The 25,824-nt window shown below is 44.8% G+C and overlaps 1 protein-coding gene across 2 annotated transcripts in view; it reads right to left on the bottom strand.

Annotated features, from left to right (window-relative positions):
• Positions 1-2,191, bottom strand: part of CNOT6 (CCR4-NOT transcription complex subunit 6) — a 31,464-nt gene extending 29,273 nt beyond the window's left edge. The window contains exon 1 of one of the 2 annotated variants that reach the window (XM_074603971.1): positions 1,978-2,191. The gene's annotated coding sequence lies outside the window, so the exon portion shown is untranslated. The remainder of the gene's footprint in view (positions 1-1,977) is intronic. The other variant, XM_074603972.1, reaches the window with a different exon arrangement.
• Between the last annotated feature and the right edge of the window lie 23,633 nt (positions 2,192-25,824).

Here is a 25,824-nt window from a genome sequence, read left to right as displayed (position 1 = left end):
CAAAGAGTTAATCCAAATGCGAAGGGCTGCATTTCAGTAATAGCATGAATAAACCCCCACAGAAGGCTTCATTGCTAGCAGCAAACTCCACAGAGTCCAGATGAACCAGCAGGAAGAACAGAGGGCGGATAATCCTGTAAAATTACCCCAGTGGAAATGTTGATAAATTCCCAATTACGAGACCTGCTCTAGAATGAAAAAAAATGCGAGATACAATACAATTACCAGTCAACGCTTGCACATCTTTGTATTTAAGCCAGACAAATACCACAGGTATTTCTTAATCCCTTGAATTTTGAATTAGTTACCCATTGTGGTGAAATCTAGATTAAGAAAATAAGCCCCAGAAATCAAACGAAAAAACCAGCAGATCTGCAACTCTGGTTACAAAGCAAATACCCGCCTGTGAAGTTATATTTCCAGTAATACAATTTTCTACGCATTTGTGGAAACACAGATATCTGTATTAAAGTAAAACACAACAAACCCCCTGTTTTACTGTATTTGTTCTGAATATATTTCTTGCATTACACAAAGTATTACTGTATTTGTTCTGAAGATGTATCTTGTATTACACAAAGCAAAGTAGGTTTCATATGAATTTTTAATGTTTGTGGAAAAACTGCTGATAAAATACGTGTTCACAATATACTTGTATATCAAGACAGAGACAGGTGTATAGATATGTGCTTTTCTAAAGCCTTGGCTGATCCCAGGTTTAAAATTCTCTATAGAACTGTAAACGAGGGAAGCTGCCCTGCAGGGACGATGGCAGACCGCGGTGTCCAGGAGCTACCACCCCCCTCTCCTCCAGGCCACGTCCTGCACCCAGCTCAGGTGCTCAGTCCCTCTACACCTGCCCGAGACCAACACGCGCAACTAAAAAAATCCCCTCCTAATCAGCTCAATTAGAGAGTAATTGCTGTCCGCACCGCAGTTTCTCTGCCCCCCCGGGGCCCGCCCGCCCCAATTCCCCTCTGTTTATCCCTGCATGCGCCTGGCCCCCGGCCTCACGTGCCGGCGCGCGGCCCGCCCCCCCGCGCCCTCCTATTGGCCGCCGGGGCTGCCAATCACTCCCCCGCTCCGGTCTCGCCGTTTCCCTCCGCCGGAACGAGCCAGGGCCGCTCCAGGCCCCGGCGAGGCCGCGGCTGCCGGCGGGGCGGAGCGCAGCGCAGCGGGGCGGGCGCGTCCCGGCGGCCCCAGAGGGGCGCTCCGCTGACAGGCAGCGCTGCCGGCCCTCGGTACGCGCCCCGGCAGGCACGGCGGCCTCCGGGGAGGCGACGGCGCTGGGGCGGGGAAGCCGTGCGCTGAGGCTGGACGGGCAATTACCAGATTGATGTCATTTCCCTCTGCCTTTGTTTAATTATTTTAAACTCAATTGCACAGCGAATAAAAAAAAAAAATAAAAAAAAACAACACCCACCCACCCCCCCAACCAACAACAACAAAAAAAACAACTTCAGGCTTCCAGATGCCATTATACTAATTTCGCTTAATTGCCTTCCCGATGCAAATGCGCCCGGGCTCCTTGCGCGGCGCCGCCCGGCCCGGCTCCCTCCCGCACACCGGGTGGGTGTTTACCGGCCTCCGGCGGCGGAGCCCCCCTTTTCCCCGCCTTCATACCAGACATTTCCCCCCCCAGCCTCCTTCCCCGGGGCCGCGGAGCCTCCTCCCGGGGGCGTCCCCGCAGCAACAACCGCCCGGGGCCCAGCGCTTCTTCCCCCCCCCCCCCCCCCCCGCGGAGCCACCTCACGCCCAGAGGGGCCTGTCCCCCCTCCCCCCATGACACCCCCAAACCACACGGTGCGGCCTGTCCCCCCCCCCTCCATGACACCCCCAAACTCTGAGGGAAGCTCCCCCCCACACACACAGCGGTACACCCCCCCCGGCGTAAGTACTGCTTCCCTCCCCACCACCCCCCCCAAAATGAGAGAAACCCCCCCCCTTCCCCAAATTTCCCCTCCACCCCGCCCCTACCTGTGGCTGCAGCATCCCCGTCCCCCCGCCGCCCTCGCTCCGCCGCCTGCCTGGCTCTTTGTTTCCTGCCGCGGGCCGGACGGGAGAGCGGCTCCCCCCCGCCTCCTCCTCCTCACACTCATTGAAAGCAAACAAGCATCATGGCGGCGCTGGCGGCGGCGGCGGCTGCGGGCGGGCCGGGCCAGCCCTCCTCCTCCTCCTCCTCCTCCTCCTCCTCCTTTCCCTCCGCCCCTCCTGCCCAGGCCGCCCGCACTCCGCGCACGCTCCGCGGCCGCGGAGCGTGCGCGGAGTGCGGGCGGCCTGGGCAGGAGGCCGCGGCGACCTCAGGGCTACCCTGGGGTGGGGGGGACAGAGGGGCCGTGTGGGTGGTAAATGGCGTTTGGAGCTGGGTTTTGGGGTGTCCCCGTAGGAATCGCGGGGGGGGAAGGCGGAGAAGTGGGTGACGGTGTCAGCCGCCTCGCAAAAAAACCCCCGTGGAAATGGGGCGTCGCGGGGTGGTGGTGGGGGGGAAACGGTTTCTAGCAGGAGCGCGGGACGGCTAGTTAAAATAGTGGCTGGTGAGCCTGATTAAAATAGTCACTCTTTTTTGAAAAAAAAAACAAAACAAAACAAAACCACAAAAAAACCCAAACCAAAACTTTAAATTCTCCTGCAGAACTCCGAATCGGGAGCTCAAACTGGCAGAGGATGCGCTCGGGTGAAACGTGGATGGTGCGCTGAACGCTTTTTTAGGGAAGAGGGTATCTTTTAGTACTTAATAGCAAAATAGCGCCCCGGATCCTTTGCTGTGACATTTGCACAAACAGCGTTTACGGTGGAATGGCCACCAGCATGGCCATCAGCACCTTTGTGAAACTCGGGTTACGGTTCACATCGTTTTGTCCCTTGAACCAATTAATGGACGCATCCCCAAGATATTTGGGAAAATAAGGGACAATCTTGTAAAGTGTTGTTATTACTGTCCCTGTGCAACAAGACTTTACAGTAAGACGAGAGTTGCTAGGTGTGGTGATGGTGGAGAAGTGCCATCCGTGGTGTGTTACTGGCCAAAATTGTAAATAATGACTTCCAAATGAAGAATTTCCTCTGATTTTCGGAGAGTTAAAATGTTCAAACAGTGGTGATGTGGCGGCAAACGTGTGCTTGGTACGTACCACTTCATCAAAAGGAATAGTAAAGAAAAAGACGTTATCCCAGATACACAACCTGATTCCTGAACTGGGAAAGCTGAGAAAGAATTGAAGGCTCATCTCTTTAGGTATAACTGGATGTGTAGCTGGATATAAATGGCACTGACCTTGTGCAACAAGACATTCTCTTTTCATGGAACTGTAGAATCACAGAATGGTTAGAGTTGGAAGGGACCTTAAATATCATCTAGTCCCACCCCCCTGCCCTGGGCAGGGACACCTCCCACCAGCCCAGGTTGCTCCAAGCCCCGTCCAGCCTGGCCTTGAACCCCTCCAGGGATGGGGCAGCCACAGCTTCTCTGGGCAACCTGGGCCAGGGGCTCACCACCCTCACGGTAACTGAACATGATTTAAAACAGGATGGTACCTGGTCGTGCTTCTGAGGAACACCGACAACAGTGACCATCAAGACCAGTGCTTTGAAAAACATGGCACGCTGTGTACCAAAGCCAATCACAGAACATCCTCCATTGAAAGGCTGAGCCCTTTGGCACTTTGTTGGAAATAATCCTACTATACTTCAGATTTCTGTTCAACCTTGTCATATGGCGTATCTGAAATGCTCTTGGATGATAAACTATCTCCTCGCCGCATGGCGCAGTCCTGTGCTAGAGATATCTGAGCTCACTCCGATATGGGATGCGGCACGGCTCTGGCAGAAGCTCTGTATCTGCTTCCCAGGCTTGGCTGGCTCTGGAGGGCTGACAGTCATTCAGAACGAACTCGAGTAGCTCTGCATGTCATTCCCCTGCGCTGCGGGTCTGTTCTTTCCGATAACCAGCTGTCCCGCACATTCTTCAGTTAATACTTTCTAGGTCAGATATGGCCTCAATAGACTATATCATTTCGCTCAGAGCCAATTCTCCAAAAGCAGTAGGAAAGTCTTTGAATACGTTGCAGGATTTTCCAAAAATTGCTGCTCAGCAAAGAAAATTCAGCTGATCACAAGTCTCGAAAAATGCTTGCAGGGAAACTTCATTCCTCGGGGATGAGTGCTGGGGTAATATTACGGTAGACTTGGAAAGGTCTGCTGGTGAGGGCCTTCGCTGCAAGTGGAGCACAAATGGCAGAAAATACTAGTAATTCTCAAATAACTGAGGTAAACATTAGAGGAAATAATTTAAAAGCAATTAAAAAATAATTCTGTGTTGTTGCCCCTTCCATAAACTTACAGGAGATCCCAGCAATTTGGCACATTTCAAGTTAATTAACTTTCTGATAACTTTGCAGGTTATTTATAAAAACAGCAACAATATTTGAAGAATCTAATGTTATGGCCTTTTATGTCAACAATTTTTCTTTGAACTGCCAGCTTGCCTGTGTGGTTTGAAACAACAGAACGAAGTAAAAACAGGTATGTGGGTGGGTTTTTTTTAGAAACTGTTATGCTCCACTGAATTTCCTGTGCAGAAGTGCTGCGGCTCATCTGTACGTATGATTAACTTTTGCTCCCTGTAAGTGTTATCAGACCTGTAACCAGGCAAACAGCGGAGCAGATGGCCAGTGCCAGTATCGGTGTTTCTGGTCTGGGTGCTTAATGAGATCTGAGAGTGTAATATGAGCCTCTCTCATTTTGTCTGTCTCGCATGGCAGATATACTTGGTGCAAGCGCTCTTGTTGCTCAAGGTCACAGATTCATCAATCAAAAAAGAGCCTTTTCCATTAATCTTTTACCTGCCCATGGCAGTTTCCATACGTCTGAGGAGCTGCCATGTGGCACGGAGTGTCGTTGTCCTGAGTTTGGGACAGTACTGCCGTGAAAGACAATTAGATTAGAGCAGAAATTAGTCACTTTTTAAAACACAATGTTAAATTTACCATACTCTGAGCTTAAGTTTTCATTCCTTAGCCCTAAAACAGAAATACCTGTTTGTGCTGTGGAATAAGGCTCCAGTTGGGCCAAACCTTGCTTGTGACACACAACCATGTGTCCCACAAAACGAAGGTGAATGCTAAACAACCTTCCTGACCTTATACCTGGAGCCAGAAGTATTTGTTGTGAGTAATTTAGAAACTCGTAGCACCGCTGCCCTCTTCCCTTTTCATGCCGGCATCCCAGGCCGGAGCTGGGGAGGGCACCTGGGAGGACTCGGGGACTCGGTCCATCTCACCAGCGCTCACAGCTTGTTTGAGGTCCTGTTGCCTCCATGACAGAGGGATGTGAAACTTGTGGTAGAGAGTTGCCTTTTTGGCTGAGCTGTGGTGCTTTTTGCTTCGTTTAAATCACCAAATTTGGTGAAGCTGTGCTCTTTGGAAATATCTATATACAGTTGTACAGTAGAGGCTTGTTTGACTTCTAAATTCTTTGTCGTAAAAGATGTCTCCTTCATGCTGCACGGCTCATATGTGATGGGTGAGCTGAAGAGACATCGCCCCATCCGGAGAGAGAGCAGGTACAGAGCTGTCGTGGCTTGTGAAAGCTCTCATGTCTGGGACTGCAGAAGAGGCGAACACGGCAAGGCTCAGTGCTCTCCACTCCCCTGCTTTCTGTGCCCAGGAAATGTGAAAAAAACTCAATGCAACTGGAGGCAAGAAATGAAGCAGGGGAGGAGAGCAGGGTTATGGCAAAACAGGGGCGATAATGAGGAGGAAAGATGGGAGTAACTGGGAGGAGGAGAGGGATCCCAAACTGGAGGGCAGAGTTCAATTATGGTCAACATTTCCAATCTGTCCAGGTAGAGAGAGAAGGATCCGAACTGCAGGATAGCTTCCATGGCTATGGAGATCAGTGGGACCACTGCTCTGAACATGGGGTATTCCTAAAATGACAGGTACTCTGAAAAATGAGGACTAGGAGCACTCATATTGCACATCTGAAATCATTGCATGCTTAATGACTTCAGCCTTGTGTTTTATGGCCTGTTCTCCATCTACTGGGTGAATGTAAGAGCATCTTCTGTCACAGTTGGATAGTAAAGATAAATTTTTGATGTTTATTGAGCATTAAAACTACAGTGAAAGCCCCATACAAAAAGCATTGAGGCAATTAATATTCCTGCTTTCCTCTGCATGGAATGAAGTTCACTAGTTTCCAAAAGACTTGTATGTAAAAAGATAATTGAAAACTCCCCTTATGCATATCCGCAACAGAGCTGAATTAAGGAATTTTAATCCTGGGATGGCACAATTTGTAGGTGAGGGCTTTGAAGCCTTAGTGTTACTTTAGTATGCATTGTTATACAAAAATGGTCTAAGTACTTGAAGTTGAATATTATCAAAAGCTTGCTTCCTAGAAATATCTGCATTTAGTATGAAGACCGCCATAGTGAGAGAAGAATTTTTAACTCCTTTTTGCCTACTACTTAACGCTGCTACCACCTTAGGTGCTTGTATGCCATGTTTAGATGACTGTTATAATTATTTAGATATTTGATCTGTTTTCAGGATTGTAACAGTTCAAAATGTGTATTGAAACTTGTTCTCTACCACAAGCTTGCAGGTCTATGGAGCATTTAATCATTAATATTTTCTAGTGTGCGCATTTGTGCTATACTGTAGTTGTGAAGTAATAGATCTAAGAATACCATAATTCTTACTTGTCCTAATCAAATATTAAAAGCTGAACACTGTTAAGAAGGTGGAATTATGAATCATGATGTTGTTTTCCTCATTGTCATTTTTTAAATGCAGGCTGATTCTTAGAAATTTTTGTCTCTAGAATCACCTCTCCAACTCTTGGCTACATTTCTCCAAGAAGATGACCTTCTTTTCGTATTAAAACAAAGTTAATGATACGGAAGAAAAAGTAAAAGGTACGACCTGCATGCATTCATTACACGGGCAGAGCTCCTGGCTGCATTCAAAGCACCGCAAAAGGAGCACAAGGCTTTGCCTTTCATGGGAAGAGCTTTTATGTCTGTGAGTGAATAGTGAAAATTGCTATGAAATACTTGAATGCCCAGTTATGGAGTCACAACTGAGAGGTTAAATGCCAAATAATGGCATTATTGATGTAAGATGTAAGGATTCTCATTAGTGGAAAGCCAGGTGCCCAAACTACCCATCCAGGTTTTTGGTCCTTTCTACCATATCCTCTTCTCTTTGTACCCTTTTGGGGGGATTTTTCCGTTCTTCTGTCAGCGTCTTATTTTTCATCTTTATTCATTGTTGCTCTCTACGCTTTTCTCTAGCAACAGAAACATATTTACTTGCAAGCTGATCCCATCTGTGCTCCTGCGTTGTAAAGCTTCCCCCTGCCGTGGCACTGCATGGCTGATGTAGGTTCATACGACGGCTCGGAAGCTCCAGCCTTCAGGAGAGCCAGGATTTCACAGCGCGGATCAGACAAGCAGGATACTGCCACTTGGGCATGGCTTTAAAAAAAACCACAGCGTGCAGTTTTTCATGTGTAAAAAAATGCAATAATACTGTAATCATTTGATGCCTGATAGTTCACTGAAATGGAAGACTGCTGAACTTTTAACTTAATTGGGTCTCTTACGCTTGCACGGTTTCCTACTCATGAACCAGAATATACGGGGGCTATAACTCAAATATACACTAAGCTGTCCCTGCTGCAGTCTCATACCTTGCAAATGAAGTAGGATCAAGACACAAAAGAGATAACTAAGGAGACCTATGTCCTGGAGGAAATTACCATGAATTACAAAATGATGGTTTCTCTCTTAATAAAAAATGAACTAATGCTCCAGTGTGACACTATGGAACTCTTCAGCTTATAAAGGTACTATCTTTGAGGAAGTATGTATGTTAATCCAGCTGTCATGCATAAATTCTCATTTGGGGCCTGATCTAATTCCCATTGAAGTAGAGATGGACTCAATCTACTTAAATTTCTCCATGCAGTTTCACGGCTTTCCACTATCTTCATCTGTTGTATCACATTACTGTGTGTGGGTAGAGTTGCCACATTCCACCCATGACACAACTGTTTCAGTGGCAAGTGAAGTGATATGTGCATATGGTATATGCAGTCTTTACACAAACCGTATGCTTTCAGACAGCTATCAGCTATCTGTGTAATTGGGGGAAGTTATGGAGGCTTCTTGAATATAAAGTCCATTTGCTACGTTACTGGAAGACGTTGCAAACTTTGTTTATCATTCCCATGACCTTACTTTTGATATTTGTGAGCCAGAATGAGTGATTTATTGTTTACTTTTTGTAAATTAGTAACTCAGTTTAATTATTTTGAATAACAATAAAATGGTTGCATGAAGCTTTTAGAATCAGTCTCTGTAATTTTCTTATTTCTTGCATCAAACCTTAGGCACGAATTGTACTTACATAACAGTAAATGACCTCATACAATTTCCAATTACAGTTGTACATAGTCTTCCTTTTGCTACCTGTTATACATTTCCAAGATATTAAATGTCCTCATTGCTGAATGTTTTGTATAGGAGATCATTATTTATTTGAAGAATTTTGGCTAAGGACAGTCTCTAGCGCAGGAAGAAAACCCTTCACTGAATTTATACAGTACACTTTAATCATGAGGCTATTATAGGTGCTAATATTCCTTTTTTTATTGGTAGTTAAAAAATACAAAATGAATGAATAAATTTAGCTATTAGTTAAGTGTGGAAATTTCCCTATTCTCTGAATCAACAAAATACTTTCCTTAGGACACCAGGTTTGGAGGGAGGGGGGACAACATAGTATTGGGCGAAACACCAACACAGCCAAAATAATTAAATACTAAAACCCAGCAGCTTCTCCTGGAGCTACACGTTAGATCACTTCCCTGCTGCAGAGCTGAGTCTGTTGCTCTGGGACACCCTGGGGTGGGATTAACCTAAATAAGCACGGACATATATTGTAAATGTCTGTGAGCTGCTCACCGTAGGCTGCCCCTATAGTCAGAAGAGGCTGCAGAATGCATCCTTGGCACTGTAATTTCTTTTTGAAGGCAGGCACTGGAGCTAAGAGTATGAACCTGGGAGAGGTTTGTTTCCAAGCACGGGGAGAACTCGGTGAGCTGAACGGACGCAGGGTATTCACTGCTGCAAAGGGGAGGGGGCTGGCTCAGCCATGCTGGCTCAAAGGCTGCACAACGAAAGGATGTTTGCTCAGAAAAAGATGAAAATCATTGCCTGCTTCTCAGGTGATCGCTGCAGGTGACAGAAAGAAAATTTGTCCAACGTTTATGGCTGGTGATTGGTGTGGTGCATTAAGGGTTCTTCCATTCCTTCCAAAATATTAGGCACTTTGAACAAATGCCTTCAGTTGGGGTGAAATGCCAGGTTTAACGAGCCACTGATCTGACCTGCCATTGTTTCCTCTGTGTCCAGAAATGTTGGGCCGCAAGATTAAAAAAAGGACAAAAATTTGCAGGATAAAAATCAAAAATGTTTGAGCCTAATGCAGCAGCCTCAGGCTAAATCACGTTTCCAAAAGTGTGGCTTTCAATATCAAGCCTGCTCCTGAGGAACTGGCAAATGCTCAACGAGCACAACACGCAGACAACTGGCAGCTTGAGTCATTTTCGCATGTGATTGTTGAATGTGACAGATTGAGAATAGCAAGGAGTACGAGTTCATGCTATGAGTGAAGTAACCCAGCATCCACTCGCTGGCTCAGGCCTACGGAGAGATGTGGAGTGCTGTGAAGAGAAACGCCATTGAGGTTTTGAAAAAAAATGGTTTTAGCACACGTTATTTTCTTCCTTTGCTCATTTTTATTTCACTGTAGATTGTTTCTTTCTTCTCTTTACAGCAGAAAGAAAGTAAGAGAAGAGCCCTTGAAATATATTTGCAAAGCCTGGATTGCCATTACCTTATTCCCCTTTTTGCTTTTTCTCTGAGTAGCTTTTGCCTTTCTACTTCACACTGGTGCTGGATTGGCCTTGTTATTCCTTGGTAGTTACTGCTCCTGCAGTTGGCTGAACAGAAATGGTTTCAGATTAAACTGGGATAATTGTGTTTATAGAAATGATCACTTCCAAACCAACCTAGCGCTTTGCTTTCAGAGCAAACTGCAACAGGCCTGGGAAGGCCAGGGAGGTTACCGATGAAACCTCTGCTGCAATCAGATCTTCTGTTGCAGTTGATCAAAATATTACACCTGATCAATTTATTAATTAAATTTAGCCACACTTTATTTTCATACATGTGCTTGGAAAAGGTAACATCCTTCCCAGGTTCTTGATCATAAACATTCAACATGTAATCTCTGCCAGCACAGATGAGCACGTCGGATGTTTGAGACGAATCCATAACATGTTCTGCGCTGAGTTGCTGTTTGAAGTTTGCTGCTCAGCTATATAACTTTGTATGTGAGGGATTAGTTTTGTTTAACTTTTGTAAAACAGTGTCCTTGATTAATTACTTGTAGAGGTGTTTTGAGGGTGTTGGATGAGAGGCACCATGGACCAGCGGCACCGGTGACATGTTACAAAAGAAGCAGATGTAAAGACTTTGAGATGTGTAACTTTGATGACCAGGGCCCTTGCAAACACAAAAGTCTCCGCACAGGCTGAGGAGGATAAAGGTGGATTTTTGATGCATCCAGGAGTTTTTTCCATTCTTTTTCTCCTGGAAGATCTCACATGTAACTATGGGTTCAGGACATATGTGATTCTGGTTACAACAATTGGAACCAGATCTTTTTTTTCTCTTTTGTTTATGTATTTGTCAAGACTTTGGGAGGATAACGATTCCTGGATTTCTGGTAGTCCTTTGGCTGCAGTGAATGGTTAAGTCCACTCCACTCGTCTCCATTTTATTTTACAAATAATTACGGGTAATACATTAACACAAGAAGAGCCCGGACCTTTGCTGCCTAATGTGCCGGGCGTGCTCTGTTTGCTCACCACAGCAACGGAAAAAGATTAAATACATTCTTTGTATTTGCGAGCTCTGGGCTGTTATTCTTGCCAGCCTGAGGTGATTTATTGCTTTAGATCCGCGTTGCTAGTTCGGAGTCGAAGACCTGGTGGGGATGTGTGGAAGTGAAGTGACCTGTACAGAAATGTGTTTATTTAAACCCATACTTATTTGGTGAAACTTTGGCTGTTGTTTGCCCTAATGTCTGTCTGTAAGAGCAGCAGGCCGTCAGTGCCGGTGGGTGATGGCAGGCCCCAGGAGAGACCAGGACTGGGTCTTTGGAGCTGCCCTTGCTGCTTTCTCCATCTTGGTACCTCCACGTGTGTCCATGGAGCTGACACTCGCATGAAACTGCCCCACCCTGGGCACCTTTCTGACCTTCCCTTCAACCTCGTCTCCTAATTCTGTCCTGGATGTTGCTCTTTATTGAACATACTCACAAATTCAACAAAATCTCGACCCCTTTCTCTTGAGGGTTCCCTGTCCCTGAGGCTGTCCCTGCACAGGCTGGAGCTGTGTGGAGCCGGACACCAGGCCTCCAGCTGTGGAGACCGTCAGGCCAGACCCTGCTGAGGAGGCTGCTCTTCCAAACAATGGACAGCAGGTGGTAGCACACGTTCATTTCATTATTTTTTATTTTTTTTAAAGAATTAGGCTTTGCAAAGCTTTGTCTCATTTTATAAAAAGGGGCAGGGGGCGGGAAGATCGCTTCCAGAGAGGATGAGTGCCTGGCTGGCTTCCAAGTTGTGCTGGTTTTCCACGAAAGCTAAAGCCCTCCCCTTCCACCCTGACATTTCTAGAGACAATTCTCTGTGAGCTCCTTTGCCCTGTTACTGAAAGAGCTTGTCTTGGCTTGACTCCGTAATTCCGTGAGGGATAATTTTGCTGTGGAAGCACGCAGGTCGTGCTGAGCAAGCAGGACACCAGGCTGGGAAAAGCAGCGAGCTCCAACAGTGTGTGTACCAGCACGGAAACACCAAATTAAACTGGTTTCAGCCAGCGGTGCTGCTGGAAGGAAACCATCTCTTCCAGCCCAAAATCCTCCCCGAGAGCTGTGCCGATAGCCAGGGGAGTGCTTCAGACAGACAGGGGCTGGCCACTTGATTGAGGCTGTCCTCCAGCCGACAGGAAAAAGGTACAGAGCCCTCTTCCCTACGAGCCGTACATGAACGGGAGCAACGCAAATTATTTCGAACAGATATTCCTGTAAGTTTTGTGATAAGGTGGTGCTTTGTATTGGCCTGGTGAGAATGTCTGCATGGGACTGGACAAAGATGCAGGCGCAGTTTTGAATCATTCAGCCCACTTCATTCCTATGCCTATAATACATTCATCCCGTGATGTATTTAGTATGGACACTTCGTTTACTGCTCACTTTGGACATATGTGAGCTCCAATAAAGGTGCAAACTTGTTTGGGTTTTTTTGTTTAGTAACTGGACTTTCATAATTAACTTACATGTTATGACAGTCTGCTCTGGCCTGAAAAGCAGAGCTTCAATGAAATGTCTTAAATGAAATCAAGGTGATCTAACCTCAGGTTTCTCATTTGACTGGGTTTATAATTGCTTTCAGGCTGCCCTTAAAAGCGCCCACATCTGGACAACCACATCTGCAGTTTGACCACTGGGATAATGACGGAGTTCTCTCCTCATCAGACCTGGGCCAGAGCACAGCTGACGTGTACCAGGAGGCTTAACCTTCCTACATGGCATGTATTTTCAGGTGTGGCTGGTCGTGTAACAAACATTATACATCCAATCTATTATATTTTTATGTATCTATTTATAGTTGGGAGAGCAGAAATGCCAGCATTTTATGCTATAGGAAATGGATGCTGTCACAAGAATACGTGATCCAACTTAGCTCTGCTTATTCTGAACTGGTTAGATTTTTTCAGGATTGAACTATGAGCCTACTGTAATTCAATTGTGTTTGAGGTTTCTATGTCTTGATTCTGACAAGCCAGAACTTTTCTTCTGCAGCAGCAGGCTGGGATCGTGTTCCCAACTTAAATGTAGAAAAAGTAACAATTCACCAAGAAACTGGCCAGACTTCCAAATTTCCCGGAAGTTTGTTCTGTGTAGTTTAAATTAGTTCTCGTTACTCTCTAGTCACTGTGTCATCTGTTTTTCAGTGCAAACCTGTCTCAGGCAGGTGCTTATTACAATATGTGGTAATATTACCTTTTCTTTCATTAAACTTTTACCAGTAAAACCTCACTAATTCTCATCTGGATAATCTAGAAGATGAATTATAACTGCAGTCGTCCTGTTTTCCAGAGTTGTAGTTGAGCCAAACCCCAACTTTTCCATAAAAGTAGATATTAATTTTCTGTCCCGGTCAGCTGGTAAATCACACGGTAAATGTTAATAGCAGGAATGGTTCCTCAATGAGGTTGCATGTTTCTGAGTTATTTTTTGTAAAGTTTACAGGAAAAAAAAAAGACTAACGAGTAAGCCATCCTGTGAAAGACATTTTAACTGGAGGAAAGGGGGGTTGCTAGTGAGGGCTTATTTGTTTTCAAGTAAGTGAATGTAGAAGTAGCACCTGATATGAAGTTACTTGTCAAATTTAGCCAGATTCTGACGTGTAATTGCAACATTCTGCTTCTGAAGGGTGGTGCTTGCAGAAATATCAGTGCTTGTAAGTAAAATTCCCTTCAGGACAGGATGATAGGAAAGCTCTGGGAACAAGTCCTAACGTAGACTGGGTGTCCTGCCAGTAACCTTCACTGTGGTGACGTGGGAGGAACCACCCATTGTAGGAGTGCAGATGGCTCACTCTAATAGAGATGTCCCCGACAGGCTGGTCAGCTCTTTCTCATTTAATTTCAGTACAACAGGGAACATGGTATTAATTGCAGAAGGGACGTGGATGTGCAGGATGGTGCCCAGCTCTGTAAACAGGACCTAAATCCTGAATCTCCCTGCCATCTTCTCATGCTTGGTGCTGATGGCATTGGGGGCTGGACCAGGGCCTACAAAACAAATCCCTTCCCTTGAAAAGCGTCTTTTATGGCTCACAGCAGAAGAACCTGGGTTGTGAATAAGCACTAGCATGAAGCAGGGACTGGGACAATCTTTCTGGTTGTGCATAGTGGTGTAAATGATTTTAACTTTGTTTCTAAGCTATGTCTTTTTTAAAAATAATTAAAAAAAAATTGCTGAGAGACAAGTCACAGGGCCTCATTCAGGAACAGAGGCACATCAGTCTGAAAGTCCAGCTGAGCTCATATGTTTTTCTCTGATTTGGGAAGCTCTGCCATTTGACTCCTCTCTCTGGTGGTTCCCATTGTGCAATAATTCACCGTCTCCCTTGACTGCCATTTGACATTATTTTCTAGCCAAAGTGAGAAAGTGTGCATGCCTAGAGACTAAAGGGATGCTTCGCATAATTTTGGCAAAGAGCATTATCATATCATTACTGATGGGTGAGCACGTTAAAGGTTGTCTCCTTCACTTGCTTAGCAAAGTTGTACATCAGCTCCTCCATCTTTTTGCTGGGGATGTCCCGGGTTCAGGTCTCTGGCTGTTGGCCAAGGCAGCCAATATTTCACATACAGTGTCCTGCTATTAGATATAGATGGGGGTAAAGGAGAACTTTAGTAATCAGAGCAACTCCACCCTATATGGTGGAGATGCAGTACCTCACTGGGAGACTCCCATGGAAAACTCCAGTAAACCTGATAAGAATCCATCAACTGGCCTTCAATGTCTGCAGGTTTCAGCTGAAAAATGTTTAACTTAAGGTAAATGTGCTGTGTTCCCAAGTGGATCTGAACAAGGGCAAACTGAAAATGTATTTAGAGCTTTTACTATATATTTGTGGGGTTAATATGGTCTAGCCAGAAGGAAAAGGTTTTCCTTTCCGAGAGGATTCTGTTGCCAGTTCCCCTACAGAGGCCAGATCCTGTAAGTCTTGTTGTGTTAGAAAAAAAGCTTCTCAGCCAGAGAACAGATTCAGGCCATGTCTGTGTTTTTTCTCATATTAAATAGCTTTCATTTAAAAAAATTTTCAACATCATGTGTGATGCTTAGGTGGTGCTTGTGGAGGTCAGAATGGTTCGGGGGATTTTATTTTGTGCATTTTTCTACTGTACATCTCTGGAGGCTTGTACAGCCACTAAGGAACACAACTGGCCCTGCTGCAAACTGTATCTCACCACTGCAGAACTGAATGAAGAGAATCATAATATAATGCAGCAGGTGAAGTAACCTTCTGGCTCAACAGCATGAAAGAGTTGGAAGCAAAGGAGGAGCAGCTCAGGCTGCAGATGTCAAGGGGGAACGGAGGCAATTAGCATGCAGGAATGCAGAGGGGAGATCTGCTCCAGACCCCAGCAGTAATGGAGTCAAGCTGCAAAAATACCCTTTTTTGATGGGAGATTTCAGGAATTCTGTCAGTTGTCACTGAAAACCAGACTGCAGCCTCAATCTTGCTTTCTCCAAGTGTGAGGATGTGTAGGTTCAGATCAAAGGATCTGCTTCATACTTACTTTGTAGCTACTTGTCGTGGCCGTACAAAGCATTTCAGTGCTTATGCAATGGATGTGAATAATTTCATTGATCTCATTGAAACTGCTTGTGTACTTAAAATTAGGTGTTGGAGTGCTTTGTGTGGTTATAAAGGCCTCTAGGAAAGAAAAAATGTGATTTAATGGAAATGTTCAAGTGCTGCTAAAAAAGAAAGTCCTTTTTAGTGCTGGGCTGGCTGAATTCAAATGAGATTTACCAGACCCCATCTTCAGGTCAGATTAAAAAAGCAGATAATGCAGGGTAAAAGAGCATATTTTAAAAAGAAATTAATTATTCAAGCATCGATTCCAGTAACTTTGTTAATGACGCAGTATTACTTGATGCGTCATAGGGTGTGTTTGTATTAATATAGTATTACACTATATTATGTGGTGTAAAATTGTTCTCATTTGGCAGGAGAAATATTTGACAGTATTTTGAAGGGCCTGTAGCCTGTCCATAAAAGACCTTTGTTTTTCAATTGCCGTACTGCTATGCACAGGAGAAGTGGTGTTCTATATATGTTCCATATAACCAAGTTGTTAAAAAAAAAGGCATTTCTGGTTTTAGCTCTAACTGATTACCAGTATAGGCAGATATAAAAGAGTTGCTTTTCATTTTGGATTTGTTTTTTTTTTTCCTGAAAGATTAATGATTGAAAGGATTGCTTCATATTTTTAAATGCACTAAAAGATAAAAAAGGTTGTGTAAGGTATGACCTAATCCTCAGATTTTTAATACAAGTTTTGCCTGCTCCGGAGTGTCTGATCTACGCTGTTGCTCACAGAGGAGACTGAATTGATGCAGACGTTTTCCTTCCTACATCACTAGTAACAGCTGAACACACAAATCCCAGCCTTTCCCAGTCAGAACTGATCGGTTGCCTCATATGCAGCTTAGTAATACATAGAAAGTTGATTTGAAAATGTTATGGGGAACTAAGCAATTGTCATTTTTGCTTGCTTTGTAACCCAAACCACAGAATGCATCAGGAGATTTCTGCATCAGCCCATATGCTCTAGTCCAGCTGCCAGCTGTGGCATAAAGATATCTGAGCCTCAGTAGACATAACTGCACCCAGAAAACAGGAGGGCTGGGTGCTCCCAGGAGCGGTAGTGGTCTTGTTTGAACAAAGACCTGCACTGAATTCCAGCTCAAAGTTGTCATTGGTTTCGCCTTTGCTCATATAAACCTGTTTCTTCCCTCTAATTGATAGCTGCCCTTATAGCATCATTTCAATTGATTGAAACGGTGATAGCACTGTTACAGGTGGTCCTTGTGCACTTTACAATATTAGAAAGGGCACTGTAACGTGCTGTGTCTCTTTGGCACCACTCCTCGAGATAGCTAGAGTAACTCCAAGGGACTACACCTCACTTCCAAGCACCTACAAGACAGTGGAGAAGCTGAATCAGACAACAAGCAATTTAAAAAGAAATGATGTAAAACTATTTGCACTGTTTGCCTCTTAGAAATCAGGTGGCCTATGACTGTTGCAAAGCGGCACAGGATAGATGCCAGGTGTGATATTTCCTGCAGTGTCCTGAGCATACTGGAGTCGTTCCCAATGACCATCACCAGCAGGAAGACGGCTGGCGTGCCCTGCGGTTTGGCTCCGCTTGCGGTGAGGCACTGCAGAGCTTCCCCACAGAGGACATTACGCTCCTTTAAAAGTTCAGCTTGACTGTGCCAGCCACGGAGTGGAGCATTACACAGGGCACTTGATTTTCTACAGTCATTCAGTCGCTTATAAGAAATGGAAAGGAAAAGCAACTCTGTTATCACAGCTGCCTTTGTAGGGAAACTGGGTGACTTTTATGACCCTGTTACAAGCATTTTATTACTTAATAGTAATTCCTAAACTCTTTGTTTCCGTCTCATTTGAAAGTAAGATGATTTGGGGGTAAATACCTACTTTTCAGATAACAGTCTTTCCTTAGGTTCTTAATAAATCTTTGGAGGTGTTTTGATTCATGCACTTGCCTACCCATCTGCCAGGGCTTTTGTAAACCAGCACCTCCCTCTTCTGTCGCCATCCTCTCCTCTGCACCGTACCTGCTCTGAAAGCGATTTCCATCAACGTGGCAGCTCCTTCCCCTGCCTCTCTCCTGGCTCTTGAGCCCCTGCCCTGGCTTCACTCAGAAGACCAGGACTCCTTACCCTCAGATCCTATTCTGATTTTTATTTTTGCTGTGGTGTTGCTTAACTGACTAGCTAGTGGTTGTCTAGCAAAGAGCCAAAGAAGGAGAGTTAGTATTAATTGAGGAAAAAAACACCCCATAAATGCTGGATGTTTTAAAAACATTATTATATGCTATCCATCCTCCCGGCTCTCATAATTTATAAATTTGGAGCTCTCCAGACAAACACACCCCTTAGCACAGCAGGATCCTGATTTGATCCTAATTGTGACTGCTGGGCCTGAATACACTGTTTATAAGCAAACCGTACACGTGCATGCAGCGGCAAATGCAAGTGACCCTAAGACAGGTAAACGGATTATCTGACAGCCGTCACCTCCCTGCCCCATGCTGCATGCATCCCTGCAAGATGCTGACTTACCCGCGGAGCCGGGGCAGGGATGCCCAGGCATCAAATCTGCTTGTGCACAAAACTTTGAGAGCAAAGAAGGACAAATTTTGCTGGATTAAATTTGCGAATAAACTGAGCAAAGCTCTGCAGGGACCCAGCTGTGCCACTAGAGGTTGTCAGGCAGCCCCTCTCACCTGCAAACCCATTTCTCTATGAGGCAAAGCCTCATCCAGGTCCCTGTGGACATGAATGGGTGAAGGACCCTTGGTGGCCCTGGAGATGTCCCAGGGTGGCTGGTTCCTGCACCAAAAGCAGCCTGGCCAGAGCGGTGCAGGGCTTGGGAAGACTGAGCTGCCCCTTCACACTGACCCTGAGGGCCCATCTTCTTTCTCCTGTTTCTTGAGAATCTTGGAAAGCAAAGCCAAGGCATGAAAATTGTCCACACATTTGTCTTGAAGGCAAATTGCTTGATGCTCTCCTGCAGTCTCTGTCAGAATGTTACAGGAATAAAGGCTCAACTATGTTATAAATAGCTTGAAACCTTGCGTGTGAAAGTAGTTCTGGTGTAATTAAGGTATTTCTCTACTTTAAGAATCCCATTGGGATTGACCATAAACACTCCCTCATGCACAGATCCCTCATTTAACTGCAATCGTCTTTTCACAGTGTGTTACTTGGCATAGCTGCAGGCAGGGGCTAAAATCCACGTCTTTTGTTGCATTGTGGTGGTAACCTGCAGTTAAGGCACAGAGAGATGGGCTTCAATGCTTTTTAACTCAGTGATTCCCTAATTATACAATTTTTGCATAAGTAGATTGCAAAAGAGAATACAGACATTTACAACTTCCAAACCACTTAATAGTCTATACAATGTTAAAAATTTGTGAGCCACTGATTGAACTCCACTAGAAAATACTCCATTGCCTCTAAAACCTTCCTGCTCTCCCTCCCAGGAGAATAGATAAGTTATCTCATGGACTTACGCAATTCTTCTTCTGCATCACCACTGAAGGCTGTAATGAGCTCAGCTGGCAATGCCCCTGGACGAATCTGCCAGAGGAAGAGCTAACGCTGTGCAACCCCCTCTGTATCTCACTGCAGTCTTCCCAGTGGAAACTGCAGTGAGATAAGTCAACTTCATGTCATATCAGCTGGAATTTCTGCAATGTGTGGCTTTATGCTGATAATATTAGCCCATCATTTTAGACTTTAACAGTTGCTCTCCCAATGGTGTGAAGGTGTAGGAGAGTGGAGTTCCCTCTGACGCACCAACACGTACGGGAAAGGAGCACAGCACAAGAAGGTCAATGCTTGCTAAGATCCTGCAGAAAAATAATCTGAAAGAGATTCAATGTTATTTATTAAAATGTCTTTAGAATGAACAATCAGACATGCTTGTAGTCTTCTTCCATTAAACAAGTCACTTGTCTGTAGGATGATCCCTTTTGTGTCCGATAGTACTATAGAAGTCAGCAGTGCCGGTGCTTCTGGAAGATGTGCAAAATGGTGGATGCACAGAAAACTAAACATCACCTCCTCCAGAGCTAGCAGCGACAGCCTCCATCCTCTATCAGGCTGGCAGGATTTAAACAAGTGATAAAATGTGAGATTTTTCTCTAGCCTCTGAGCAACCTTCCATTTTGCCTGTTTGTATTTGTATCTGCAGGTGGCATCCGATCCATAATAAAAGTTAATTGAAAGCCTACTTAAATCGTACAATGTGGGAAATAGCTGGAGGGTGAAATATCAGGCTGGGATTATGAGACTAAAGCTACGTTTTATAAAGGAAAACCTTGTGCCTGGCAATTGTCCTTGTAACGTTGCAAAAGCCGGAGGCATTGAATTAATTCCCAAAACAGCTGAGTTCTAATTATCCAAATAGATCGGGGGACCCAGCAGTGATACGTTCCCCACTAAACCTGGCAAAGCCACTTCAGAGCAGTATGTCGGTGTTCCCTGGGACGCTGTTGTGTGTGCAGCCACCACTGGTGGTACCTCAGTCAACATCATCTCATACCTTAATGACATACTAAGAGATGCATGGTTTTGTTGCTTTTAAATAAAAATGGGACATCCACTTATTTAGATAATGCAAGTAGGAAAAACTCATGCTGAGATAATGGAGAATGAGGTACAAAAGGAAACCAGAAAAAGGAGGTTTCTGAAGAAGAGGTTGCAATCTCTAGCCAAATTTCCATGTATTTTGAAGGAGCTACATTCCCAAATGGACAAAGCCAATAGTTTATGATCTGAGGGTTTATCTGTCACTTGCTAATGGTGTCTCAGTTTTCTTTCTTTCACCTCTCATGCTCCTATACATATAAATCCAGTGGAGAACGCAGAGTACACCTGTCAGCAGGGTTTCCAGGCTTGTTGGTGACTACACGTACAGGTGTCAGAGGAACCAGTATTCCTGCCAGCAGGGCAGAGGGAAAATGCAGAGAGATGCTGTTAGATAGATGGAAAAGGAAAATGAAATCACAGGACAGCAGCGCACGTGTAGGTCTGTGCTGGGGTTGCTCACTGACTGCATTTCAGGGCTGAAATCCCTGTCTGGCATTTAACATGACATTATTGCTAAAATAACCAGTTGGTGACAGACTTGAAAGATTTAATGCAGGGTACAGCCTAGACAGTGGCTCATATTTTGTTCATGTTTTGTGGCATGTATTTTGTTCCATTAGCAGCTTTCTGCTTGGAGAGAAATCATAATGGTCTTCCTTAAAATGCATTAATTGTCTCCCAGACAGGTTGTCCGAGAAGAGTCATGGTCTGGTGGGTCACTCTGGCATATTCACCGCAAACAATCAATACCTGAATTTCAGGTAGAGAAATGCTTTCTGCCAGGATGAGCATTGCTCCTGCAGCCGGGCTGCCCATGCAAATCCTTGCATTACTCCGAGAAAGGCTGTGTCAGCAACAGAGGTCCGAAAACAAGCTGTCCTGCTGACGTTCTCAGTGCAGGCCACGTCCAAATTGTGTTTAAGGTTATCACAGGCATTTATTTTAAAGTGACAGAATAGGGTGTGGTATTATGGGCATTGGGTGGAATGGGGATTTTAGGGTGTTTTCCTGATTTATGATTGGAAATACTTAAAAAGCAATTTCTGTTTTGCAGAAGAATAGCTATGTCATCTTCCTGTGAATAACACAGGGTGTTCACATCTCCATGGCAATTGGACGTGATAAAATAAACAGATGTTCTGAGGTTCTGCTACAAGAAAGTCCTGTAAAAGTTTGAGGTTTAGTGCTCCTAATCTACCTAATATATCCCTTTGCCTTCACATTTCTCAAAAATAACAAGGTCTGCCATGGGGCACACTACAACTCATGGGAGAAGCAAATACAGATCTGAAGAGAATTATGGCTGGAAAAATTTTCATTAACTTTGTTTTAAAAATATTGGAGAAGATTTTAGGAATAAAGCATCTGACTCAACGTGCCTACCTTTTATTTCCATCTGCCATAATCCTGTCTTCATCTTTCATTTCGTATCCTAATTCCTAAATTCCTCTGTCTCAATCCCTTGCTCTCTGCAGGCCGCAGTACAGCAGCCCCTCGAGGAAACACACTTATGCTGAATACCCCTTCTGCCCAACGCAAGCATGTTATATGGCTTTTTACCAGCATGTTTTCATGGACACACACGCACACACATGTACATCGCCCCCCACACCATTTCAGGAAGCCATAAGAGACCACAGCAGTCAAATGAATTTGAGCCTTTATTTGAACAAATGTCAGAATTTGTTGACCTTCTCAGCACAGCTGCAGAGCCCTTCTGCCAGAGCCCACTCCCGTGGGGCTCAGGGCAGCTCGGGGCGACTTTTGGGTCTGGGAAGGTGCTGCGGAGATTTGAGGTTACATTTGCTACACGGCTAGCGGTGATGAAGAGGAGGAGAGGGTTGCTGTCTAAGCCAATTTATTCTTGTGGATTTTTCACTGGTGCCTGAAAGCTCGCGATGAGAGGGTAGCCGCTTAGTGCTTTGTACTGCCTACAGCCTCCCAGACATGCTGCTTTCCCAAGGGCTTTGTGCTCTTAAACACATGAAGCAAAGAGTGGAAGGGAAGCATGGGGCAGGGGTAATGCTTCCCCACCCCACCTGGCAGGTCTCTGGCTCTGCTGGAGCAGCACTAAAGCCTCCCAATTCCCAGCCCAGCACCTCATCCACAGCTTTTCTTATCTTTTTTTTTTTTGCATTCTTAAATGCATTTGATGGACTGCAGTTGCTGGAGCACCCCAGACCTTGTGAGAGGCTCTCTGATGTGCAGCTGAGGGTTGAAGTGTAAATAGAATATTTTTTGGAGAGCTAGCCCAGCTTCAGCGATAAGCCTGGGGGAAGAACGGTTCAGAGTCTGTTCTACGCAGCCCAGCCAAAGTGACTGCTGACACATGGGGCGTCCAGTATTGTGGGAGTTGTCAGATTTGCTCTCACTTCATATAAATTGTAGAGAAGAGAGAATTTTATCCCCAAAGAACAATAGAAAGAGGTATTGAAAGTACGTTCACCACATTTGCCATCTTTTCGGTACCCTTTAATTTCAGAGGCATTGTTCCAAGTTGTTTTTGCTGAAATAATTATAAGATGTTGGAGTTTATCATCTTCCTGGATGACAGCCGTACCTGGCAAAAAGCAGCGAATAAAAGCCATGTTAGCAGTTAGCCCTGGGCTGGTTCCCACTGGGAGCCAAGTCCTCTCTTCTGGAGCTCAGCTGTTTGCAGTTGGCAGCCCATTTATTTAAAAGCTGTTAAAATACCCAAATATTTTTTCCCTAGGAATTTGATGAAATTGAATGTAATTAATTTCCGCATTTCTAGCAAGCAGTTAAATTATTTTTGTTCCACGTTAGCTAATAAAGCGCTCAAAATGGCAAGCTGTTTTCCTGCCACAATGAAGGAATAGTAATATTTTGCTCTTAAAACATCGGCATTCATCTGAGGGTCACCAAACATTTTGCAAAGGTGGATGAATGTAAGGGTTGGTGTGTATACATACATTGAGAGAGAGAGAGAGAGAGATGGGCCATCTGTCACGGGCATTTCTGTCACAATGTGTTGTCTCTAACTGCAGTCACAGCTGGTTCCGGCTGGGGTGAAAGCTGACCCTCACCAAGGAAATGTGTTAACTTCCAGACCTCTGAATTCTTTAGAGGTGGCTAAAAAAGTTTGAAAACATCTTTTCCCCTCTAGCCCCATAAAAGAAAAAAGACTGACAATGTTTTGATTATGCTTTTTGCTGAAAAAACCCAAGCAAGCAAACAAAAGCCCTTGGCTCCAGTTGGCTGGAAAATTTCTTAGGGTGAGTTGGGGGGAGCTAATTTTCTTGAACGGTTTCAATTTCATTTCTAAGCTGAAAGAAAATAAATTTGAAACCTCAATTTTTTTATTAAATGTAATGCCGTTTTCTAGCAAACCCTACATCTAAAAAAAAAAAACCCAAACAAAACCTAATGTGATCTAATCTTGTGTGCCAAGGAAAATCCTTTCTGACCTGGGTAAGAGACCAGTCCGCTCCGAGCGGGCGCAGGAGCACAAGGAGAGGTTGGGGCAGGATTTCTGGAGAGATTTTTTTCCTCTCCAGGAAAACTTGATGGGAGGCCCATCAGGCCTGGATCTCTTCCCTTTATCCAATCAATAATTCAGACTCTCAGTCCCCAGCCAAGTGTCTGTCCCTTCCACAAGCCCTTCGGCCTCTGTCTTCTATGTCAAGGGACTGGTTCCCTCTTGGTTTTCTCACCAGTTACCAGCCGAGTCTCTTCACATGGACTTCGTGGACTTGGGAGATTTATCTTCTCCTGCATTTACCCTCACCCTCCTTGCCGCTCTCTCCTCTCCCCCAGCACTGGCCAAGCCTGGCTTGGCTTCTCTTTTTTCAAACTTCTGAGATGCTCCTTCTGCTCCAGTGCATGAGAAAAGTGACCACACACATTGAGAAGCAGCCTGTCTTGACTCTTTTCCCGTGGAGGCAGATTTGCTGGGGAAGGGGGCAGTGAATAGGCTCTTTCAGCCTGAAGCTGGAACGTATCGATCTCATTTGCTGTATGACGTTTAGAAGGGAAAGTGGCATGATTCTGCCCGATGTCAAATGACAAAGTGTAGTACTCTAATAGAAAATTGTTTCCAGTTGCTTTCCAGCAAGTGAAGTGAATCCAACCCAAACCAGCCCGTATTAGCCATATTCATCCATCCGTGCGCAGATGAAGTTGCATAACGGAGTGTTCAATGCTGAGCCATTTCCAGAGTGAGAAGATAAGGGGATATATCGTATTTAATTACGAAAGCAGCAGAGTCAGTTCAGAGATTTAGACTTATGAGCAGCTGTGAGTGTGGAAATAAAACAGACCTCTTTAAAAATATACTTTAAGATCCTTTGCCAAACATCTAGTCTTATTCACCTTTCAGTGAACACTAGCCTTTTTAATTAAAAAGGGAGCAAATTCCATTATTATGAACTGCTGACTGTCAGTAGGAGAAGAAACATCTGTCCTGTGTTAACTTAACTTTCAGAAGGATTTTATTTCCCTGAAATGCCTCCTTTTTACAGGCTTTAGCTTTATTAATACTATAAATGCAACAAATTGTATCAATTTAAATATCCACCACATTTTATTCAAAATGAGCAGAACACCTGGCTTTTAATAACCATGGATGTAAGCCATAGAAGAGAAATCTTTATGAAATGCAGTGAAATTTTTACGAAATGCAGTGCAATCAGTAGAAATTTTACCATTAACTTTGCTGGATTCAGCTCTTCCCTCTGGTCACTGTCAGCTGTCATTTCTTTCCCCAACAGGGGAACAATATTGTCCTCTGCTGCCACCTGGACCTAAACCAGGCTGGCCAGGCCATCTCTTCCTCTCCATCCGCAGCTTTACCAGCCTCCCCAAACCTACACCACCACCAGCCGCTTCCCTCCCTGTTGCTTCGCTGGAGGCAAGTGCGACCCAAAGCAGTCTCCAGGCCACCTGCCTGGGCTGCAGCCAGGTTAAATGCAGGCAGGTCTCAGGTCTGAGGCTACTTCTGCACCCAGCAGAGATCAGCAGCACCATTTCGGTGTCTAATCAACATAAATTGGGCTGCCTGAAGCTTGGCAGTAATTTACAGTTATTTACAGCCACCAATTTACTGAGGCGGGCAGGAAGACCTTAAGCTGTATCACAGCACCAGCTGGTGCAGGATGTGTTCCCCCATCCCTTGCCAGTACCACAGCCTCCACCTCTCCCTCCCTTCGTCCCTCCCTCCCATCTTTCACCCCTGCAGCCGACTGGTTCCAGTACAAGAGTTGACTCACCCTGAGCTGCCTAGACTATCTATAGTGGATGCTGCATGGTATATGCTTGACAGATACTAACTATCCATCTTGGACTTACTCATAGCTTCCAGAAATGCTGTTTTTATCAAACTGCAGTAGCTAAAAGAGCTCCTTTCCCTCTTCAGGAACTCAACAGTCACCACCTTCCAGGGCATTTCCTAAAATGGAGAAAAAGACACGCACCATCATCAAGAAAACAGAAGTTATAAATATTAACTGGGTTGGAAAACAAGTGGTTCTTTTGTGTTTGATCCCCATTCTTCAGTGCTGGGTATAGCAACAGAAAATGACCTGAATGACTCTCGTCATCACTAAAGATGCTCATTTTCTAGAGTCTAGGAGAGACTGCAGACTTTCTGGATAACAGCACATGTTGCTACATACGCACAAAATGCCTGGCTTGGGTATTTTATTTAGCTTGGTTTGTTTTCCAGTTTCCACTTCAGGCCTTGGAACTGGCCTGTTTTTCACACCTGAGGCTCACAAGAGGTCTATAGACCAGTGCTAGA

Source organism: Larus michahellis, chromosome 11, assembly GCF_964199755.1.
Source record: "Larus michahellis chromosome 11, bLarMic1.1, whole genome shotgun sequence".
Classification (NCBI taxonomy): Eukaryota; Metazoa; Chordata; class Aves; order Charadriiformes; family Laridae; genus Larus; species Larus michahellis.
This window is presented reverse-complemented; position numbering and strand designations above follow the sequence as displayed.